Raw genomic sequence first — 18,206 nt, forward strand, 5'->3', positions numbered from 1 at the left:
CTCATCTTTTCTCATCGTAGTGGGGCCCTATAGTCAATTTCTAGACGAGTTCTCTGAATTTCTCTGTTATTCTTATTAGACTGGATAAAATCCTGATACTGGGGGACTTTAATATACACATCAATAACAGTTCTGATTCTCTTAATAAAGCTTTTACAGCTATCATAGACACTTGTGACTGTAACCAATATGTCCATGAACCAACTCATTTCAGTGGCAACACTTTAGATCTTATTCTAGCTCGCGGACTAGACGTCTCTCATGTTGTCATCTCTCCTTATTCCGCTGCCCTCTCAGACCATTTTCTTATTACTTTCCAAGTAACTCTTCCATTCACGGCAGTTGTCTCTACCATGGTTGGTAGCTGCTATCGCATTAATTCTTCCACCACTGCTCCGCTCACTGACCTGTTTCGAGTGCTCTAAACTCTTTCAACGATCAGCAAAGATCTTTGAGCGACTTGACGGACAGCATTAATTCTACACATTCTACCCGTGCGCTGAAGCAGGTATGTAGGAAATTGGAACAAAACTGGCGGGCAAACAAACTAGAGGTTTTTCGCCTTGCCTGGCACAACAGCATGATAGATTATAAACGCGCTCTCTACACGGCCAAATCTCCGTATTACTCGAAAATAATTAACGTTAACAAAAATAACCCCAGGTTCCTTTTTGATACAGTATCTAAACTTACCCAGAATCACTCCCCTAAATCTAGCCCTTTTATTGCAAATGATTTTGTTTAATTTTCCTTGCAAAAATTAGACTTAATTCATTGTAATATTCAGATTAATTGATCAAATCATACTGCCTGCATGCTCTCCATCTCTGCACCTGAGATTAATCGTGATGTGCACCCTTTAACTCAATTTAACCCTATACATCTAGACGTGCTGTCCAAATTGGTGCACCCTGCTAAACCAGCCTCTTGCCTCCTTGATCCCCTACCTGCTAAACTTTACATAGAGGTTTTCTTGGTTCTCGGCCCAATAATGCTAAACCTTGTAAATATGTCACTTAAATCTGGTGTTTTACCCTCCACTTTTAAAGCAGTCGTGTTCAGGCCTTTACTTAAAAAAAGAATCTTGACCCTGAAGCCTTAAATAATTATAGGCCGATCACTAATTTCCCATTTCTTTCTAAAGTACTTGAAAAAATTGTAGCTCTTTAGCTGATAGCCCATATGTCGTCTAACAGTCTGTTTGAAATGTTTCAGTCAGGCTTCAGGTGTTTTCACTCTACTGAAACAACGCTTACTAGAGTAACTAATGATCTTTTATTAGTCATGGATGCTGGTGCTACTTCTACTCTTATTCTGCTTGATCTGAGAGCAGCATTTGACACAGTCGATCACACTATATTAAAGTACCTGGAAAATCAAATTGGCATTCGTGGTCTGGTGCTCTCTTGGTTTAAATCTTATCTCTCAGAGAGAAAGCAGTGTGTCCACTATAATAATGTGACCTCTGAATACCGTGAGCTTAACTATGGTGTTCCTCATGGATCAGCCCTTGGCCCTCTTCTGTTCTCTATTTGCATGCTCTCTTTGGATGACGTTATTCATAGTTACAACATCAACTTCCATTGTTATGCTGACAACACTCAGATTTTCTTACCTATCCAGCACAATGACCACTCTGATTTGGCTAACCTTGAGGTGTGTCTTTGTGCTATTAAGGGTCGGATGTCTTCAAATTTCCTGATGCTTAACGCAGGCAAGACTGAAATGCTGGTGATTGGTCCCCAACACATAAACATCTTTTTAGTGACCTTACCCCAAATTTTGACAACTGCATCATCTCTCAAAACTCTTCAGCTAAAAACCTTGGTGTGATTTGACTCTAGTCTCTCGCTACTCACTCAAAAACACAACCAAAACTGCCTTTTATCACCTCCATAATATCGCTAAAATTAGCCCCTTTTTAAGTATGGCTGATGCAGAAACCATTGTTCACTGGTCACGTCTTGCATCGATTACTGCAGTGTTCTGTACTCTGGCTTGCCTGACTCTAGTACCAAAAATCTTTGGCTGGTCCAGAATGCTGCTGTCAGAATTCTGACCAGAACAAGGAAGTCTGATCACATTACACCCGTCCTGGCTTCCCTTCACTGGCTCCCAATTCATGCAAGGGCAGATTTTAAGGTCCTCTTATTAACACATAAAATTTTACATGGGCTTGCGCCTTCCCACCTGTCTGACTTAATTACACCCTATCACCACCCTTGCACCCTGCGGTCTCAAGATTCTGGACTATAAGTTGTTCCAAGAGTTAAAAAGAAGTCAACGGAGTGTAAAGTGTGGGTTCTGTCTGTTCCTTCACCGTTACCCTCTGCGTTGTGTTGATTTGTTAATTACAAAAGAATCAGGTTCTGTGGCATTTATTGGCACAATCCAATGACAAGTTGCAACTCTGAAGATAAAATAAAATCAAAACAGTCAGCGTCATGCATTTTCGGCTCCGTATGCCCCTCTCTCGCTCACCAGAAGGGAAGAGAGCAAAATGACAAATCTGGATCTACACAGTTACATCATGTACAAAATAAAATACAAGAATGTACTGTTACATTATATTAGATTCTAGAAAATACCCTTACAGAGCTCAAATATATATTCCATATAACCATTACACATTCTTAATTGCCATTTCACATATTTATAAATATATATTCCATATAACCATTACATATTCTCAATTGCCATTTCACATATTTATAACACAGGTATTTATAATATAACATATACATAGGAAAATTTCCATAGTTACTATTATAATCCATCGCATTACTGTATATAATATATATAATATTACATAACATAGCTGGATATATTGTATACACTCAGTAAAGACTAATAACCCGTTCTGCTTAACTAATATGCATGCACCACATAAGCAGCACTTATCCCTTTTAACAAGACTCACGCAAACTATATGCAAAATAAATTCACAAACATTCCCTAGAACAACTTTCATAGGAAATCCACATACCTGTTTGAAGATAAAATAAAAACAAAACAGTCAGCGCTCCGTATACCCCTAGCAAACCAGGCAACATTCATACTGTAAGTGCATAACTGAACCACATGGCTGTCTACTAAAACTAGCTTGCTAAACTCGCTAGTCAAGCCGCGAATTTTCTTCTGGGTAAAATGCACTAGTTACTACATTGATACCAGCCACAGCCACAGCCACGACTTTACACTACAAAACAACACTTATGCACATTACAGTTCAGATTCCACTGTTGGATGTTGAAATAACAATATTTAAACTTATTTGTTCTGGAGTATATTGAACCGCCACTCACCTCTCTCGCTCACCAGAAGGGAAGCGAACGAGAGGAAGTACGCTGACTTCAAGAGCCAGATGTGCGCTATCAAAATAAAAGTGCCTGTGCGTCTATGCACGTAAAACAAATTAAAACTTCAGAAGTGCCGTGGATTTCCAAACCCAGTGTTAGAATCCGTAACACATATTAACCATGATTTTGGTGAATATTGATTCTAATTTACCTGTTACACGAGCCTTTTCCTACTGCTCTCCCTTCCTCTGGAATAATTTACCTACAGAAGTCAGGGAGGCAAACTCTCTCCATACCTTTAAAACCAGACTAAAGACTTATCTATTTTCTCTAAGTTATGGATAATATAATTTTGATTTGACTTTCTAATGGACATGTAAAGCCCTTTGAAACTATAAATAGTGATATTGGGCTCTAAATAAACTTATTATTATTATTATTATTATTATTATTATTATTATTATTATTATTATTAATCATGTCATTTTGAGCAATGTTTCAGCAAAGTTACACTGACAAATGATTTTTATCACAAACTGAACCATTTTTCTAAATGTGCTGGGCAAAATATGTAGGACAGCTGTGAAGTAAATCTTGGTGGCTGACGAAGTTTTGACAAAAAAATGGCCATTTAAAAGGTTTGGGGTATTTGAAAAAAGGTATTGTATTGAATAGAGCCTGATTTATAAACATGTCAGTAAAAGACTCAGAGAAACATTAAGACTGAGGGAACATACAGATAATTACAGGTGTGAAACTCCAGTAATGAAGCTAAAACAAGTGCCTGAATCCCTGTAGAATCCCTGTTTACTATGGTTTAGTGTTAAAAAGGGGGTCAGGGTGCTTCACGTCACCAGAGTAGAGACAAAGACAGTTTCCACATAAGACATAACCACAGCCAGCTGACTGCTGATCACCTCTCTCACAGATTCCTGCTCAAACTGTTCATTTCATTGTGGTGTAAAACACACACACACACACACACACACACACACACACACAGGCAGAGACTGCAAAGCAATTGCATGATCAAGGGTGCATGAGTGACACAGGAGAGCTCTGACAGTTGCCCGGAAGATCTCACAGTGCAGGAGGCAGAGCAGTGAAAACAAACCAATTTGTTTTCTTATTTGAGACTGATGAGTGAACACACACACACACACACGCGCATGCACACACTCACACACACGCACACAGCTCATAGGGGCCAAGTGAAATGGACCACGTTTAAGCAAACTGACAGGGACAAGTCTGTAGTGATATAAGAGTGAGGAAGAGACAGAGGAGGAAGAAGTGAGAGGAAGAGAGAGAGAGAGAACAAGAAGGAAAGGAAGCCTCTGATGTGTGTTTGTGGAAGGCTGGGGAGAAGAGAATGATATACTAAGGGAGAGCTGATTGATATAGTAATAGGCAATGGGCACTGTTAGAAAGACACCAGGCACAATCACCCTTAGGTCATTTACCACCACAAATAGCTCTGCTTCTTGCTTTTCCATAGGGTGTCTGTTCTGTAAAATCCATGTAAAATCAGTGAACTCTAGTTAAAACAGCCCAAAGGTGAACCACTTTGGCGTTAGGGTAGCTAAGTATTGATAAAGAAAAAGTGTTTCTCCAACTGATAATGCTGGGGCAAAGTCTGCTAAATGTGGCATTGCCAGTGATTGTACCACAAGCCATTCCTCAGCTCAGAGCACAGATGAATGAAAATGTTTCTTCTGTTTCTTCTGTGAACAAGTTAGAAAGCTAAGATAGCCATGCAACATTAGACAGCTAAGATAGCCATGCAAGTGATACATTTAGCACTTAAAACTACAAAAGTTCCTTAGTACCTCAATGCCTTAACATGACTAAAGAGACGACTACATTATATATATATATATATATATTGTCGGGCGGACACTGTGCAGCTTTGAGAAAGAAAAGGACATTTGTTAATTGTCGGGCGGACACTGTGCAGCTTTAAGAAAGAAAAGGACATTTGTTAACCTTAGTGTTCCTTAGTAATTAAAGCAGCAGTTGTGTAAACTCTCTCCCTCTTTTTCACCCTTCCTTATCTATTTCTATCACTCTCACTCTGCCTCTCTATCCATATCCCCTTTGATCCCCGTTCTCTCTTTATGGCCCAGGCCTCCCTGCATTCAGGACCAAAGCACACCAAAGCAGAAACCACTCGCTGTAACACCTAACAGACGCCAGGCTCGATGTTTTAGCGCAGCAACCCCCAGACCATTTGGTCAAATGCTGATAACGTTTTATTGCGAGGGAGACTAGATCACCTTGGGAGGTTAGTTTCCTTGTGAGAATGGAATTCAGACCATGCCACAGGCCCCACCTGCATTGCTCCACTCGGGCACAAACTATGTAGAACAAAAGAAAAATGAAACTAACCATACGATATTATCAATTAAATATGCATATCGCGTCATAACTGTTCATATAGTCATAAATGCGCGGTAAAACTTAAAAATAGCCAGGAGCCAAGTCTTTAATGGGAAAAAGTAATGTAAAATTATTTCAACTGAGCCCAAATTAATACTTCCCAAATTCCAAGGAGTTTCTCCTCCTTTCAGGCAGAGACACCCCCAAAAGGATAGCAGCACCCCCCCGTCTGCAAATCAGGTAAAATTCCAGACTCCCTGCTATCCCACAATTCAGCTACGCTAAGGTTCAGCTCCAGTTGAGCTCTGGTTGTATCAGCCGTAATGTAAGTCCGTCCGTTCCGTCCTGCTTGTCTCCACGAGGAATTGGCCCAGGCTCACCGCTACGGAAGATCCACGATGCTAAAAGACTTTCCTGGCTCCGACACGAAGTCTCCCTCACGGTCTCCAACTGCCAACTTCAATAACTCCAGTTTCCGGTGTTCTCCTACCTGAATGTGGCTGGGCCTGCTCTTCTTCCTCATCCCTTTTCTCTCCCTTCCTCACTACCCCTTTTTGTGTGTAAGTAACTCCACTAGAACATCACTCAGATAGTTCTTTTGGTTAAGCGTGCCTCTTCGTGAGTAATGCCTCATGCTCATGTAGTTGTTCATTCATACATACTTTAGGTAACGAGGATATTGTTATTGTCTACCATTAGTTGTTCGTCTTCTTGTTAGTAGTTTAGATGCTGTTGTATGTGTGTGTATAACAGATGTGCCTTAATTCCACCTGATTTCCAATTTATTCAATATTAGATTCATTCTGTACCGTTTGAATTTGATTGTTGTAATAAACCTGTACGTTCGTATTATTTAAGGCTCCTGATGTAATTCAAAATATATTTTGAGTGGAGTTAAGCAAAAGGCAAATTGTATGGAGCACGGCCCTCACAAACTGCAGGCCTGACAAGAGATGAGAGACCATACTATAGCATCTGTATTCCTAAATTCCTTTAATGTCTTCACATCCTAGGGAATTCTTTCATTTATTCTATTATGCAGTCATTATCCTCCTCTCTCTCTCACGCTCTCTCTCTCTCTCTCTCTCTCTCTCTCTCGCTCTCATTTTCTGTCTTGTTTGTTTTGTTTTTTTTACTCTTTGAGTACGTGATAAGTTATTTCCTAGTTGCTGAATGTGGTGATCCAGGAACTTAGTTAGCTAGAAGTATTGAATTTGAAGAGTATTATTGTACCTGCTACTTTAATGCTGTTAATTATTATATGTACGGCTAATGAAGAGGTATTCGGAATCATTTCTAGGTTCAGTGTTCAGAGCGCTGAGCTACAAATAGAGTTTTTCAGAATATCTGTAATTTCACTGGGTTCAGGTTCCAAAATAAGGTTATGGTTACAGCAAAGCGATATTAGTATTAAGCCTAATATTCACAGTGAACCATTAACCAGATTTTCCTCATACCATTGGCATGACAATATTAATGTTTATTGTACATATGATTTCCCGTTTGGCTTGGCGTGATAAATGAATAAATGTAGTCGCTCACACTCCAATAGTGCACACTGATCTCACAGATATCTACAGTTGTGCTGCACACTACTACAACCTCTCTCACACACACATATACACACACATGTGTATAAACTCCCAGGTAGGAAATGGTGCTCATTAATAATTTACTAGAACAAAGCCAGTGGAAGAGATGCAAACTCAGGAACGTCACTTGCAGCTCCTAAGACAGTCTGAAAGAGATGTACATGTATGTGCTCCTTGTTTTTAAGTGTGTGTGTATATATTTATAATGTATACCTGGGTTTACAAAAGAATGACAACAACCTCAAGTCAGTTTGACTATTACATGAATTACAATTAAGCAAAACAAACAGTAACGATTGATCAAAACCTCAACATTAGCGGCTAAAATGTAGGCTATTATGAAACATCTGTAACCTGTAACATCTGAAAATCCTTTGCTGCCGACTTGAAATCAAATGTGTCCAATGTGTCTTTGAAGTTTGATCTCAGATGATCTCAGAGCCAGAATAAGATTCCAGAGAGAAATCAGGGACTGTAACATCCTCTGTCGGTCAGAAACACAGCTGACCCCCTCAGTTCTGGACTTAGCTGTAACACCATTTGAAAACTATTCTGTTCTATGGATGGATAGAGCTGGTTGTGTTTGGGCGTTAATATCTTGAAAAGCATTATTCCTAGCCTCACCAAACTTTGCAGGATGGAAGACAAACATATTCTCCATGTGACTGAACCATTAAAAGTTTGTACTGCATGCCTATTGATTTTCTATAAGGTCCTAGATTTGGAAAAAAAGTACAAAATTCCTAAACGAGAGTGATATTGACGGTATTACAAACCCATTTTCTTTTGCACCCATATCATATCCATCATATTTTTTTCTTCAAATACAATCTTTTATTAATTTTGTGCCAATATTTGAGGTCTCTACCACTAATGGGCATGAAGTTATTAAGAATAAAACAAGGCGTGGTGGCATTTTTCGGTCATTTTCATAGGACCAAAATGGTATGTGGGCTAGCTAGTAGGAACATAAAAATATACATGGAAATAGCTTAATGTATTTAGAGTACCAGTGTCCTTCCATGTTCCCTTCATAGATAAATACACATAGTTAAAGGCATTGGTTTACCTCTAGGGTTATATACCCAAATATGGCATCATACCTTGCACAATACATTTTGGGGACAAGAATGAACAAGATCCACACCAGAAAAACATGCTCTGATTCTAAAGAACATGTAAGGGCATATACTGATGATTTCACTGTGTGGACATGTTTCAACATGTGTATCAGTACAACTAACTCACTCACTCATTTTCAAAGCCGCTCCCCCTAATAAGGGTTGCGGGGGGTGCTGGAGCTCATCCTAGCGTTCACTGGATGAAAGGTGGGGAAACACTGTGGACAGGTCGCCAGTCCATCGCAGGGCAGACGCTATCACACTATCACACACACATTCATACCTAGGGGCAATTTAGTGTCTCCAACTGACCTAACCTGCACGTCTTTGGACTGTGGGAGGAAACCGGAGCTCCCAGAGGAAACCCAAGCAGACATGGGGAGAACATCCAAACTCCACACAGAAAGGACCCTGGCTGCCTGGGCTGGAATCTATCAGTACAACTGAAAGTTCCATATATAGCTTTCCAATATGCACACTGTAAAATTACATATATAAACACATCCAACCTTTTCTGTGGAAACACATTTAGATACACCCACTGGAGCTTGAGATGGCCATTTAGGATACCACTTATTCCTCCCTATCACTTATTTTCAATAGCCAGGACCCTACCGGAGATACAATTCCTATCCCAAATGCCGTCTATTTTAATGAACATACTGAAAACATGTTTATCCTTTATTTCTTACAATTCCTATGACACAGGAATTCAATATTCATACTGAGGCAAAAAATGTAATCCTGAAATGGCTGTTTTTCTGCCAGGTGAAATATCTCCCAAATCTATGTCTATTTGAGGGAAAAATAGAAGGACATTGACACTTTGTACCCTTAATAACCATACATTAAGCAATTTCCTTGTACATTTTTATGTTCCTACTAGCTACCCCACATACGAGAGGGGTTACATGCGAGAGGGGTTACATGCGGAGGATGTGGGACCTATGGATACACCGAAACCCAACATCAACACTCAGATCAAAACAACTAGTAGCAAGAAGCAACTGCTCTCACAAGTAGAGATGGATGACGTACGACAGAGTTGCTATGACATGGGGAAGTCAGGACAACAGGTCAAGAGATTGGGTACCAAGATTGGGTACCAAGCCCCAATAAGCCCTTGCGAGCTGAATGCAAGAGCAGCTGACCTGAAACTGAAGATCATAACTAAGCTGAACATCTGGACTTAAGTGAAGTACCTCCTGAAAGTCTACACGAGGATGTGAATGCAACTCTACGGATTCAAGTCGCCATCAAGTGTGGCATCTGCTAAGGAGATGCTTTATCCCTGCTGCTGTTCTGCATAGGCCTGAACCCCCTCAGCGAGATCATTACGAAGAGTGGCTACAGCTACCAACTACGGAACGGTGTGACCATCAGCCACCTCCTCTACATGGATGACATCAAACTGTATGCCAGGAGACATTGAGTCACTGATCCACACCACTAGGATCTACAGCAGTGACATTGACATGTCATTTGGGCTTGAGAAGCGTGGTCGGATGGTAACAAAGAGATGAAAGGTAGTCAGAATGGAGGGGATTGTACAATCAGAGGGCAACATAGCAGATGTGGAGGAAAACTACAAGTACCTTGGAATCCCACAGACAAATGGGAATGATGAAGAGGTCGCTAAGAAAGCAGCAACTGTCAAATACCTGCAGAGAATAAGGCAAGTCCTGAGAAATCAGCTGAATGGGAAAAACAAGGTCCAGGCTATCAACACCTATGCCCTGCCAGTCATCAGATACCCTGCTGGAGTAATAAGATGGCCAAAGGAAGAGATAGAAGCCACTGACATCAAGACAAGAAAGCTCCTTACAATGCATGGAGGATTTCATCCCAAATCCAGCATCCTGAGACTGTACACTGAGCGGAATGAAGGAGGCCAAGGACTAGTGAGCGTCAGAGCCACTATCCAGGATGAGACATCAAAGATCCAAGACTACATCAGGAAGATGGCCCCAAGTGATGGAGTGCTTAGTGAATACCTCAGGCAGCAGAAACCTCTAAGGGAAGAAGAACAGTAGCAGGAACCATCATGGAAGGACAAGCCCCTGCATGGCATGTATCATCCTAAAATAGTGGAAGTGGCTAACATCAAGAAATCCTACCAGTGGCTGGACAAGGCTGGATTGGACAGCACAGAGGCACTGATAAGGGCAGCATAGGAACAGGCCCCGAGTACAAGATCAATAGAGGACGAGGTCTACCACACCAGGCAGGACCCCAGGTGCAGGCTGTGCAAAGATGCCTCTGAGGCAATCCAGCACACAACAGCAGGGTGTAAGACACTAGCAGGCAGGGCGTAGAAGGAGTGCCATAACCAAGTGGCTGGCATAGTATACAGAAACATCTGTGTCGAGTATGAACAGGAAGTCCCAAGGTCAAAATGGGAAACACCCCCAAAGATGGTGGGGAACGACAGGGCTAGGATCCTGTGGGACTTCCAGATACAGAATGACAAACTAGTTATGGCTCATCAACTGGACATAGTAGTGGTGGACAAGCAGGAGAAGAAAGCCATAGTGATAGACATAGCAGTCCCAAGCGACAGCAACATCAGGAAGAAGGAACACGAGAAGCTCGAGAAATACCAAGGGCTGAAAGAAGAGCTAGAAAAGATGGGGCAGGTGAAAATCACAGTGGTCCCCGTGGTAATCAGAACACTCGGAGCTGTGACCCCCAAACTGGGAGAGTGGCTCCAACAGATCCCAGGAAGAACATCTGAGATCTCTGTCCAGAAGAGCGCAGTCCTAGGAACAGCTAAGATACTGCGCAGGACCCTCAAGCTCCCAGGCCTCTAGTAGAGGACCTGAGCTTGGAGGGGAAAGAAGACTGCCCACGGAGGCGAGGAGGGATTTTAAATATATATATATATATATATATATATATATATATATATATATATATATATATATATGTGTGTGTGTGTGTGTGTGTGTGTGTGTGTGTGTGTGCGGGTGCATATATATATATATATATATATATATATATGTAACATATTTTGTTTCATATATATCAGAAGAAACAGAAGGCTGGCTCCTGAATGTGTGCCATGCTGGCTGGGGAAGCCCATCTTCCACCCACTGACAACTGTACTTTACTTTATTTACTATTTATTTACCCCGTCCATGCTTTTCCTTCACATCCCCCTCTCTCCCCGCCCCTGGCAGTTCCAAATAATGAAACAAGAGTCTCCTGATATTACTTCATAAATATTACATCTATAATCTGATGCAAATGTTTTTCCACTGTTAAATTCTCGTAAACACAACATGCCTTTGCTTCTGTCAAAGTTTCCACACACTGTATCATTGTAAATAAAACTGATGCGAAAAGTAAGTTGAAACTTATGTTGCTGGGACGAAAATACATCAGATATTTTTCAGTGAAGTTAATGGGCCTCATTCACCAATATCTTGTAAGTTTTTTCTTAAATTTGTTTTTGAAAACGGTCCTAAGAAAAAGTGTGTCAAATTCATGACGTGTTCTTAAACCACAGAATTATATGCAACTTTGTTCTTACAATGATGAATCCCATTGTCCTTGTAAATTGAAAGTGCATGCCAGTTGTTCCTAATTAGCATAAGTAAACACCCCACCAGTCCCCATAGAAGAGCATGAGACTGCAGGGCATTGTGCACACACAATCTATGGAAGCCGATTTTGGACACATTAAAAAAAAAAAAAAGGTTTAATTCCAACTTTTATTTCTCACTATTCTGACTTTTTTTCTCACAAGTCTGACTTGTTTTCTTGTAATTCTGACTTTATTTCTCATTATTCTGAGTTCTTTTCTAACAACCAGCAAGTAGCTTGACCCATTACTTCTGCTCCCGCTTTAATGGTTCAATGTAGCCCGACAGGAGCGAAGGCTACAATGGTTATGTCTGCTCTCTCCAGGTATTTTAATATTCATCCATATGTAAAAGTAAAACTATCTGATTCTCACACACCTGCCTTACAACATGTCTGGTTTCAGATGGGATAATTCATAAATAGTGTATGTAAAACTACTTCTCACTTATCACAGTCTCCTAAGAACAAATTCAAAATAAGAAAACACTGGGGAATGTCAGAAAACTGCGTAAGTGAGATTTAAGAACAAATTTCTTCTTAAGAACGGTTAATGAATGAGGCCCAATGTTCATAAACTCACTTTTGGGTGTTTGCTTTGTTTCCCTTTGGATATAACAACACAGCCTATATCAGATCAGAAAAAAAAATAAAATAAGTACATGTATATGATGAAGATATTGCCATATTAGAGCTGTTGCAGTCAGATTTTTCTTTAGTGTATGAGCTTATCATGCACCTAGATGACCCATGATATGACCTGTATCATGCTCCTAATTGTGTTCTTAGGATTTCTTAAAATGTTAAACTTACTGAGTGCATCATTGCTTTTCAAATTTATGCCATAGGTTTCCATGGAAAGCCTGTTGTCATGGACTGAACTTCCACACCTTATAACAAGTCTTTCTACCTTTCCTATTGGCTTGTTTCACATCTTTCCTTTTTGTACTGTTTGTACTGGTTCATGGGGAAAAAACTGTCCGTGACCAAAGCATCCAGTCCATCAAGGCCTTTCCAGTGCAATCCTAACATTCCATAGAGGCTTTGTCTTGGATAAACAGTGTTATAAAATGTTTGTTGGGTGTAGTAAATCTGAATAAGAAACATGGAAGGCACTAGTGTATAACCTGAAATAACAGATTCAAAAGGAGAATGGAAGACATTTTTGAATATTTTAAATGAACATGGCCAGAAGTTATTTTCACAAAGTTACCAAGATTCATCTTTCTCTTTGTTATATGGAATCTTAGAAACTACACACTTCTTCTATATATCCATCTCCTCCTCCCTTATATTCATTTACTCCTCCCCTATATTATTGAGGTGTCCAGCAGTGGGCCCAGTGGTGAATATTTGCTGAAAATGAATCTCTGGTGTGTGTTAATCTCATGGCCAGTGCTGACTGGAGGAAGAGGTTACTGCACGAATCATCAGAATGCTACTTTATGAGGATGTGCCCCCTGGAGCCAAGACTTGCTTGTTGATGCATGCGATGATGTGACTGGGTTTGACATTAGCACCCACTCCCCTTTCTGTTTTCTTTGTTAGTGAATGTGTTTGAAGAAACTGTTGTGGTGAGGCTGTTGATTTAGTTCACTGAAATCGTCATAAAGCTTATTCTTCCATTAATTTGTCAACTCTAGTTCACCAGCATTTGCAGTATTTGGTACTTTATTTTTCATTACCTTCTATGAACTTTGTCTTCATTCTGTTCTATGGTCAACCTAACAAACAGCCTATCCTATATAACAGACAATCCTCCCAACACCATGGGCTTTCATCATGCAGATCCAAACACTCTGACACGAAAGACACTCTGAGAATATTTTATTAATAACAGGGCTTCAGATGTTTTGTATTCACCAGACGGAGCTAACTATTGCTTTGCTTGTTGCTATGAGAGTTAGAAGTCCTTTCCTCTTTGATGTAAATCCCCCCCCCCCCCCCCCCCCCCCCCCCCCCCCCCCCCAATCTTCTAATAAGGGGTGTCCCTCTTGACCGCTGAATATCAAAGGTCCAAATACTTGTCCCCACAAAGAGTACCATTTATATAAATACACTGCTTTTTTCCCCTTTCCTTCCATAGCATCTATAGCGAATTTGTCTTTTAAATACTTGAACAGTTTTGAATATTAAGCCCTACGCTTTAAGACATTTGCTTACAATTATGCTATGAGAGAGAAAAAAAATATTAGCTGTAAATGGCCAAAGAGAGCCTCTCCTTTCCATCATTACACCAACCTGTATATATTCTCTTTATTATTGCTCAAGTCCACAGGATCCCAAGAGGTGCCCAGAATAGATTTTTAATAGCATACCAGTTGACGTCACTTTTTCCTTACTGTGGACAGGTAAGTTACAGTTTAGCTGAAGAACATCATTTGATCATACAAATAATTTCTGATGTGTTTTGTATTAACCTCATATACTCCACAGATGGACTTTGCACATAGTGTGAGGTACTCAGCCAAATGGGTAAACTGTGGTAGTGCTTTATCTCTACATTCAAAATTTAATCTTTTAGTAGTTACTCTTTTTACTTCTGATAGCTGGTATACAGTATGTGCAGGACATGGCAGGAATGACTAAATAACTGTCAAACTAAGCATTTTATTTAAGCCATCAAAAGTGAAAACTGCAAAACAGATGATCCACTGCAGCTCAGTATTAATATACGGTCCTCAGCTCAGTTGTCTTATTTTTTCTGAGGCAAAGCAGTGTCTTCTGATTATCAAATCCCTGTTCTCTCCATGCGCTGAACATCCTCTAATCCTCCATTTAAGAGAGATAATACAAGCTTATGTGACACTTTGGAATAGTGAAATTCAGAGAGGGGCCCCTGAATCTCTCTCTTTATGTGTGTGTGTGTGTGAGAGAGAGAGAGAGAGAGAGAGAGAGAGAGAGATCCTTGGGCAGTATCTTACATTCAGCTCAATAGTGGTTTCTAAAATAGGTGGTCTAGTGCCGTCTCCCTTGCCACAATGTTGTGTTTTTGTTCATGTGGATGAAGTTTCACTAGATGCAGGATTATTCACAGAATCAGCTGTTGTGGCTTCTCAGTGAATAGAGCAATGTTATCCTCACACAGTCACCTCACAAGAAAACACTGAATTTCTGTCTGCATACTGGATAAGAGATTCTTTTCAAATTTAGCACAGGAATTTAATCACTGTCAAATGATGACTTTTTTTTTTTTTCAATTTAAGTGTGTCCTCTTTACCATTTAATTTCATGACTCAAGATTCCACTCTTCTCCGAGTATAGATCAGTATGGCCATCTACAAATTTGAGAAACAGAGCATACTTATAACAGCATGCTACAGTCATTGTGTTTCCTCTCTTCATCATGTGCACTGCAAGAACACATTTATAGGAGGAAAATGCTCGCTCATTTCAGGAGAGCAGGTGCCCGAATAACAGTTAAAAAAGAGGGGTCATACCATCTCACCCACCAATGGGTTCCAAGCCATTAATACCTCATCAGACAGGACACAGGTCTGATTCAAACCTGTTAATCCAAAATATAGTTCTTTCATTTCACTCCAGCCCTTTTTGAACCTCCTTCTGTTTCTTCCATTGCAGAATTGTGCATTTGTTTGGTTCGCAGTTTGTTTGTCATGACAACAAATACACACACATACAAACACACACACTCACAAATATCAATGCAGTTCCTAGCCATAATATTTATTATGATTTTTACTGTTTGTATCAAAGACCATAAAGAACAGACAGCTCAGCTATGAGGAACAAATGTTGTCAGTAATAGGTTTTCCAGCTAATATTGAAGTTTCACCAGTACTCATCCAGGGCAGGGTTCAGAAGTACACATTTAGGATAGCTAATGGATTGTTATTTCTCTACATGTTGATCCAGCTTCAGCAATTTTGGAATGTATTGTTTTCTATTAAGCCTTTGATGAAATGAGCTGCCATGAGTGGAACTGCATCAGTATCTCTGCAGTTGTGTGCCAGTGAATACCATGGAAGAATTCTTGTTTTAGATCATCTCCTCTCCACAGCCCCTGTTCTGTCTCTATGACAACCTTTGCAGTGACTTCATTTTATAGGAACAGGCTCTGCCCAGGTTTGGTGTCTTCTTTCCTAAATAAGCTAAAAGGATTAATGTGTTCCCCTCACACTGACAGAGTTGATGCTGATGAAATGCAGTTGTTGGGGCCTTGCTTTAGTGGGGCTTGTGACAGTGCTGGGTGAGTTGGCTCAGCGCTATCAGGAGCCTCCTGACAGTGATGCTAAAACTAAAAGAATAGGTCAATGTGTCAGTAAGTTTGCAAATCTTACCACAAATGAGATGGCAGGGCTAACACAAACATGCCCCTGCCTCCGTCCGTCACCCAGAGTGTGACAGAGCTGAGAAGATATGCCTCGACAGTGCCCAGGGTGGCAGATGTCCATTATCACGGTGGAAAAGTCAGAGCAGAGCATCAGCCTAAAGCAACTTAACCATTTAGACCAGAGTACTGTGATCTTTAACACAGTGTAAGGGACTGATGAAAGATAAAAGTTCACATCCACTGTTTTATTCTTTAGTTTATCATTTGTCTGAGATTTAGCTAGACAACAAACGTCAACAAACATTGAGGCTTTATCAGTGTTGATGATCTAATTTTAAGTACACCACAAAGAGATTGATAAAGTGTTACAAATGAGACAGTAATTTACATGACATAGAAACTCATGACTGCAGAAGACAAAGTTGTGAGGGAAACAGAAAGGTGTGAAGACAAAAATGTCATAGCACTTTTCATTTTGGAAATTTGCTTTTGGATCATTTCAACCCATCACTGTTCATCATGTCGTCCATTACAGCTCACCAATTAAATAATTAAAATAGATAAAAAGAAAAAAAAAAAAACATGGCCACTAGCAGAAACTATCCAAGCAGTATTTTCTGCTGTACTTTTACTTGGTGGAGGAATAAAATAAAATAAAATAAAATCCTTAGAGACCCAAGAAGAATCATTAACTGGATGGGTATCGCGCAAAATATCAGAAACAAAAGATTGATGAAGCTCATCAGCACAGAGGAATCCACTGAAGCATGTGACATGATGGTACGTAAACCTTAAATAGAAATACACATCTTCGAAACTAGCATGCCTCGAGTCACCATCGTGCTGAATCTTCACTCATTCTTAATAGAAAGAAAGACAGAAAGAAAGAAAGGAAAAACAAACAAAAAACTGAAAAAAAAAACAAAATTAGAATTAAAATTTTGTCTTTGTCATCATAATATATCATGTGATTATAGATGGCATAGAAAAAAAATCAATTATATCCATTTTGATTTGAAGCCAAAGAACTACTAATATATGTGGTGTCATAACAATAGGAATGATGACACTCCTTTTATCAAAAGGATTCATTCCGACTAGTGAATAAGGTGTACATACAGTGGCATTTCTGGCCATTCTGGCTCCTTAGGTGAGATCTCCAACCCCACCCCCCCCAAAAAAAGACATCTTCAGGGGAAATAACACTTTTTTAATTTTACTATTATCATTACTATTATATAGAATTTTACCATTATACTCACATGTCTCATGGCATGCTGACTGTTTGAATCATATGCTTGAGCACCACCAGGCATAACTATGTGGAGAATGCAGGCGGATTTAATGGATACCTTATTCATGTAATTTTGAAGTTTTGAAATTTCATTTACATTTTAAGTTTTAACCTCCTCTTATGAATGAAAAAATGAGTAGATTTACTTGATGTCTTCATTCTCAAAGATTGAATCTCCTCGAATTCCAGTCTTTGTGGTTCTTTCAGAACACTTTCCTTATCATTTGCATTGACAAAACAAAATTCACACTGCTCCCCATAATGTATAGATGTGATATAGCATCTCAAATTATACCGGATGAGCGATGACACTGATGCTGCATCTACATTAATAACACAGCATTAATGACAGAGCTACTGCACAGCTAGATAGCTTAGCTGCTATGTACTGCTATACTCTGTGTAGTTCTAGCTTAGCTACTTAGCAAGCTTAGCACACTACATTTCAGATAGCTAAAACCAGAGACATGCAGATGCTTTTAAAAATGTCCATTAAAAACACACATCTATACCTTTGTCTCCTTTCTTCCTCATCTTTCCTCTTCTTTCTGAACTGCGCCCCCAATGGCTTTGATCTTTTTATTAGAAAAATACAGACTGGTAGAAAATTTCAACAGATACAGTGAACTGTCAACTGGTTCACTC

This window comes from Chanos chanos, chromosome 7 (assembly GCF_902362185.1).
Source record: "Chanos chanos chromosome 7, fChaCha1.1, whole genome shotgun sequence".
Taxonomy (NCBI): Eukaryota; Metazoa; Chordata; class Actinopteri; order Gonorynchiformes; family Chanidae; genus Chanos; species Chanos chanos.